Below are 7,644 nucleotides of genomic sequence, written 5' to 3' on the forward strand. Positions count from 1 at the left end.
TTTTTATTTATTTATTTTTTAACAATAACTAATTAAAGTATTTGTTAGGATTATCACATCAACATTGTGAAATAAAAAATATAATTTATACCATTACTCTTTAAAAGTTGAACATGACTTTCAACTTTGAAAAAAGAAAAATCATAGGATTAAATACAACTTTGGCCTTGTTTATTGCACATCTATCAATGGCTACCTCAGTTTTAATTAACCGAATTCATATCGACGGTAACAATTTTCGACTATTTCGGTTAAGTTGATTACATGTCGGTCTGTTAATCGGTTAGCAATAGGCTTTTTATATTGGACTAAGACTGTTTTTATGGGAATGAATGGGTTGCTTATTGGCCTAAATGGTTAATTTTTGGGCCAAGCAATTGTTTATTGGACATATTTTTACATTGAATTTGACTAGGGCTGGGCACGGGGTGAATTTCCGCCATTGGAGACCGTTCACCGCAAATTGCTCTTCAGCCGAAGACCAAACAATTCTTGGCAACTTCAGCCGGTGCCGGCCATCGAGGCAAGAGTTATCAAATAACATTGCCCCATTGTTACGCGCATAAATAGAAGGGGTTTGTTTGAAATAAAGAGAAGATGGGGGGGAGAAGTTTCAGGAAGGAGAACGTGGCGATGAGTGGAAAGATAAGCGTGGAAGTGGGTTTGTAAAATGTGTTCCACTAACATGTATAGTGGAACACGTGTAGTCAGCAGTTAGAATAGAGGTAGGCAATTGTGGGTTAGTGCTTAATGTAAGGGATTATGGGGAGTAGTGTATTAGTGGGTTAGCTGACAGGTTAATGGTCAGCACTTATGTAATTAGTATTTAATTCAGTCTTTGACAGCTTAATGAGATATCCAAAAAATTGCCCAATCTTGTGTCTCTTGAATTGAGTGTTAGAGAACATAATCTCAGCTTAAACCGTGCGTTTAGTGTGAGGAGAGAGTTAGTTTTGGAGAGGAAACCTATTCTATTAACCTTTAAACAGTTATGTCAATAACAAGTAGTATCAGAACACCGTTCTTGCGACCATGGCCGAAGGTACCAGAGTTTCTCAGCTGGCAGAGAGTCTAGCTAAACTCATAGATGACTACATGGAGTTCAAAACCAGTACAACAACATTTCAAACCAACACTGTTGCAGCCCAAAAACGTACCGATGAGTTCCAAACTAGTACTAAAACCACCCTAGATGAGATCCTTAAGAAGGTCTCACCTGCTGTTCAGCCCAACACAAACCAAGAACTTGTCCAAGGAAAGGCTAATGAACACCCCAACAAGTTGGCTGTCTATATGGAGCCCACTGGTGAGACTTCCAGCTCCACGGTTCCAGAATGAGGTGGAGTTCTGGCAAAACCCGTACAGCTGGAGTTTCCTAAATTTGATGGAGCGGATCCGATGGATTGGGTTTTCAAAGCTCAACAATTCTTCTCCTATGGCCAAACTCCAGACAATCAGAAAGTTCCCATATCAGCTTTTCACATGGAGGGGAGAGTGTTACAATGGTATAATTGGTTGATGGAGTCGGCTCCAGTAACCAATTGGGAGGAGTTTATAGTAGCTCTCAAGACCAGGTTTGCACTATCAGCCTATGATGATCTTGTGGGAGCCTTCACTAAGCTCTTATAATCATCTACGGTGGAAGATTATCAGTACCAATTCAAAGTCTTGTCTAACAAGATACCCGGATTGACAGAAGGATTTAAAGTCAGCTCTTTCATTAGTGGGTGGAAGGAGGAAGTAAGAATTATGGTGACTATGCTTAAGCCATCAAACATGCCAGCAGCATTCAGGTTGGCCAGGCTGCAAGAAAAGGAAGTTTGGAGAAGAAATATAAGTTCTAGAGCACGCCCATGAACTCCTACCCAGTCCCCAAACAGTAAACCACCCTACTCTAAACCTGCTACCCCCCTCACCTTCTTTAAACCATCCAACCCCATTTTTCCCACAATGGCCAGAGGTGCGGGCTTCAATTTACCTTACCCCAACCGCCCTATACCTTACCCAAACACCATGACAAAACGATCTAACTTGCCCATTAGACGGATTTCTCCAAACCAAATGCAGGAATGCCGGGAAAAATGGCTATGCTACTACTGTGATGACAAGTACCACATAGGTCGCAAGTGTAGCCGGCCTAGAGTTTATTTGTTGGAAGGGTTGGAGATAGAAGAGGGGGCTGTACCAACATATCAGGAAGGGCAAATACAGGAAGGAGAGGCGTTGGAAGCACCAAAAGAGAAAGGAGAGTTACTGGAAATTTCCCTTCATGCAATTGTGGGAGCCCCGGCGCCTAAAACTACGAGGTTGATTGGTTATATCAACACTCTTGAAGTTGTGATCCTCATTGACACAGGGAGTACTCATAGCTTCCTATATCCAAATGTGGCAAAGAAAACCAAATTGCCAACTCATGAATGGAGTATGTTGTCAGTTAAAGTAGCCAGTGGAAACTCTGTTCCTTGCCAAGATTACTGTGCAGCAGTCCAGGTATCTATGCAGGGTTATTCCTTTAGTCATAAACTTTACTTGCTTACATTGGGATGTTGTGACTTGGTATTGGGAGTGGATTGGTTGAGACTCTTAGGGCCTATTTTATGAGATTTTGTGGATCTTACCATGAAATTCCAGCAAGGAGGGCAAGAAGTGCAGCTACACGGAATGAGGCCAACCGAATCTACCCTAGAGGAGGCCAAGTCTATTTGCAAAAACCGGGGCAGCCCCTGTAAATGAGTGTGGGTACAGCTTGTGAAGGCGGGGGATCTCAAGACAACCACCATATCCCATCCAGCCATCCAGCAACTCCTACAACTGTTCAGAGGAGTCTTTGAGGAGTCAACAGGGATGCCTCCGGCTAGGAGCCATGATCACAAAATTAATCTCCTAGAGGGAACTTAGCCCACATGTGTGAGACCCTATCGGTACCCTTACTACCAAAATGAGGAAATAGAAAGGCAGATGAGGGACATGCTGACTTCATGGGTGGTCCGGCCCAGCCAAAGTCCCTACTCTTCACTGGTCATTTTGGTTAGAAAGGCGGATGTCAGTTGGCGTATGTGTGTAGACTACCGAGCACTAAACAAAGCAACGGTGAAAGATAAGTACCCCATATCTAATATTGATGAATTACTAGATGAATTGCATGGGGCCGTGATTTTCTCTAAATTAGATCTAAGGTCGGGATACCATCAAATCAGGATGGACTCCCATGACATACCTAAGACTGCTTTTAGAACACACGAAGGCCACTTCGAATTCCTAGTGATGCCTTTTGGCCTCACAGATGTCCCATCCACCTTCCAAAGTCTTATGAATAACCTGTTTAAGCCCTACTTGAGGAGATGTGTGCTAGTGTTCTTTGATGATATTATCCTCTACAGCAAAAACTTCACAGACCACCTAAAACATTTAAAGTTGGTTATGGAAATCCTAAAAACAAACCAGCTATTTGCTAAGCTATCCAAATGTGCCTTTGGTAAACAATAAGTTGGATACTCAGGACACCTAATCTCATAAGAAGGGGTGAAAGTCGATCCTACAAAAATCACAGCCATGACTAATTGACCCATTCCTAAAACTCCTAAAGCCTTGAGGGAGTTTCTCGGCCTAACATGATATTATAAGAAATTTGTACAGTGGTATGGAGAGATTGCTGGGTACGGAGGGATTGCTGCCCCATTAACTTGCTTGCTAAAAAAAGAGTCATTCCATTGGAATGAAGGGGCCAACATGGCCTTCAACAAACTGAAGGAGGCCATGACAACCCCTCATGTGCTGCGTTTACCTGATTTTTAGAAGTCATTCCTAATCGAACGTGATGCATCTGGAGAAGGTTTAGGGGTTGTTCTAATGCAGGAAGGAAGGCCTCTAGCCTATTACAGCCACAGGCTAAAGGGAAGGAACTTGTTATTATCAACATATGAAAAATAGCTTTTGGCTTTGGTCTCAGCCGTACAGAAGTGGAGGCATTACCTTATGGGGCACAGGTTTAAAATCAAAACAAATAAGCAAGCCTTGAAATGCCTTCTCCAGCAGAGAATTGTTACTCCGGCTCAACAAAGGTGGCTTTCAAAATTGTTAGGGTTTGATTTCGAAGTGGAGTATAAACAGGGCAAGGAAAATAAAGCAGCAGATGCTTTATCTAGAATTCACACTACCGAACACTCAGAATTCCCAAACCAACAGGCAATCATGCAAGAAGATAATACACACAGTCACACAGCACACAACCATGCAATTAGTATCAGGAACCCAACATGGATAGAAGAGTTAAAGAAAGCTTATCCGGAGGATCCCTTAATCCAAGAACTGCTCCAGCAATATCACCAAGGGGAGCTCGACACCAGAAAGTATCATCTCCAGTATGATCTTCTCTTCTACAAGGGTAGAATCCATTTGGGTTCCTTGGAGCCAATTCAGCAACAAGTCCTGCACCAATTCCATAGTACTCCATTAGCAGCGCGTATGGGGACACACAAAACTTTTGCTAGAATTAAGAAAGAATTTTATTGGCTTGGATTAAGAGCTGCAGTCAGAACCTTCATCAGAGAATGTGATGTCTGTCAAAGGAACAAATCAGAAACCTTGCACCCTGTGGGTCTTCTACAACCATTACCAATCCCAGACCGCATTTGGACTGAGATCAGTATGGATTTTGTAGAAGAACTGTCGAGCTCAATGGGGAGGAATGTTATCATGGTGGTGGTGGACCATTTGAGCAAGCATGCTCACTTTGTTGCTCTTACACACCCATACACATCAAGCACAGTGGCGAGGTTATTCATGGATAATGTCTTTAAGCTGCATGGAATTCCAAAAGCCATTGTAAGTGATCGGAACCCAGTGTTTACTAGTAATTTCTGGCAAGAAATATTCAGGTTAAGTGGTACTGAGCTCCTGATGAGCTCAGCCTACCACCCTCAAACAAATGGACAGACGAAAATCATGAACAGACGAAAATCATGAACAAGGGGCTAGAAGGATATCTTCGCAGTTTCTCGGGGGACAGACCAAAGAATTGGGCTAAATGGTTGGCCTTAGCAGAGTGGGCGTACAACATGTCCACCCATACGTCCACTAAACTCATCCCCTTTGAAGTAGTGTACGGCCAGCCACCACCCCGATTGCTGCCATATGAACCAGGAGCCACTCGCGTTCACATAGTCGACGAAGAATTAAAGAGTTGTGACTACATCTTAGCTCTCATCAAGGAAAACCTGTTGGATGCACAATCAAAGATGAAATTTTTTGCAGACCAAAGGCGTACTGACCGAACATTCGAAATCGGAGACTGGGTTTACCTGAGTCTCAGACCGTACCACCAAATGTCTGTGTCCACCTGCAGAAATCTCAAGCTCTCTCCAAGGTACTATGGGCCGTTTCAGGTAATCTACAAGGTAGGGAAGGTGGCTTACAAGCTGGATCTTCCATCAGTGTCCAAAATATTTCCCATTTTCCATGTCTCCAGTTTGAAGAAAACTTTGGGGGAACGGATCCACCCAAACCCACAGCTGCCGGAGGTCACCATTGATGGAACTCTAGCTCCAGCGCCCGATTGTGTCCTCCGATGACGACTGAAAAGGAAACGGAACCGAGTTGTAGTGGAGGTGCTACTCAAATGGCAGGGAGCGACGGAAGAGGAAGCTACTTGGAAAGATTTGGAGGATTTGTGCCGAAAATTTTCGGACCTTACGGGCAAGGTCTTCTAAGGGAAACGGTCGTGTTATGCGCATAAATAGAAGGGGTTTGTCTGAAGTTATAAAAGTGTCTGAAATAAAAAGAAGATGGGGGGAGAAGTTTTGGGAAGGAGAACGTGGCAATGAGTGGAAAGATAAGCGTGGAAGTGGGTTTGTAAAACGTGTTCCCAGCAGTTAGAATAGAAGTAGGCAATCGTGGGTTAGTGCTTAATGTAAGGGATTATGGGGAGTAGTGTAGTAGTGGGTTAGCTGACAGGTTAGTGGTCAACAATTATGTTTTGGCATTTATGTAATTAGTATTTAATTCAGTCTTTGACAGCTTAATGTGATATCCAGAAAATTGCCCAATCTTGTGTCTCTTGAACCGAGTGCTAGAGAACATGATATCAGCTTAAACCGTGCGTTTAGTGTGAAGAGGGAGTTAGTTTTGAAGAGGAAACCTATTATATTAACCTTTAAACAGTTCTGCCCACAACACCCATTGCCTTCGTTTCGGAGATTGTCGTTCTCCGATCTCAGCCGCTCTTCATCAACACGCATCAACGAAGATCTAGCGACTGGAGCAATCCTTCAGGAGGGCGTGGCTCCAAGGTTGAGCAGTGCAGATTATGGAGTTTAAGGTTATTTTGGTTGAGCGGTGTAGATTGGAGGGAAGGAATGAGGGATTCGAAAGTTTAGGTTTTTTTAGGAATGGGTAGTTTAGGGTATTTTTATTTTGGGCGGGGCGGGCGCAGGTATTCGAGATTTTAAAAAATCAAAACCCACGCCGTGCCCCGCCCCACACAGGTAGTCCTTGAGACCTGTACCCGCAATTTTAAGCATAAAAATCGGCTTATTCGAGACGGGCGGGGTGGGTTTTGCCTACATGTAATTTTGACAGTTCGGTGGGCAAAAATGCCCCTACCATCACCAATTTAATTGATACCCAACCCTAAATGTTGTACTACACCATCATAAGCCATATTCTATTGGGTTAATGTGATTATATCCATTAGGCCTCATTTGATTTGCGGAATGACTATTCCATTAGGAAAATGAATAGTTATTCATAGGAATAGAAGGTGGCGGAATGGAATGACTATTCCTAATCTTTAGTTTGGTAAGAACACATATATTTTAATTGGAATTTAATCAAAATTAATAAAAAAACCCCACATTTTTTTTAATTTTTAATTTTTTTTAAAAAAATTATTAAAAAAAAAAAAAAAACCCATAACCCACCAAGAGCTGGGAACGGCCGCAACCACCCCCGGAGTGGTCTCTGGGGGTGGTTGCACCACCCCCGAAATGCCTCGGGGGTCCACTGCGAGGTGTTCCAAGGGTGGTGCAACCACCCCCGGCTCCATATACTGGCTGGCCGGCCAGCCAATGAAGGGTTTGGTTTTTTATTTTTTAAATAAAATATAAAATAAATGGTTATTTTTTAAATAGCTATTCCTTTCATTTTTGAGAAGAATAGGTATTCCTCTTCGTAAAGGAATATGTATTCCAATGGGAATAATTATTCCAAGGAATAGACCCCTACCAAACAAAAGAATGACTATTCCATAGAAATAACCATTCCACTTCATAGGTCTATTCCGCGAACCAAACGAGGCCTTAGTCTTTGGATTAACCCTTATTTTTAAAAAAATAAAATTAAAGAATGATAGGATATTATCACATCAATCCAGTAGAATAAAGGTGGAATGACATTATAGTATATAGCATTACCCATTTATAATTTTCTCATAATTATCTAAGAATAATATTATATATCTCACCACTATTCCACACATGGCATTGCTAATACATAATTGATTTTTTTTAATAATCTAAATAATGACTGATTTTTTTTTTTTTTTGTTTGAGAAGAAATAATGACTGATTTAAGAATGAATTAATAATGTTACATTAGTACAGTGAGATAATAGGGACATGTGTGGAATATATATACCATTACTAATTA

Source organism: Alnus glutinosa, chromosome 1, assembly GCF_958979055.1.
Source record: "Alnus glutinosa chromosome 1, dhAlnGlut1.1, whole genome shotgun sequence".
Classification (NCBI taxonomy): domain Eukaryota; kingdom Viridiplantae; phylum Streptophyta; class Magnoliopsida; order Fagales; family Betulaceae; genus Alnus; species Alnus glutinosa.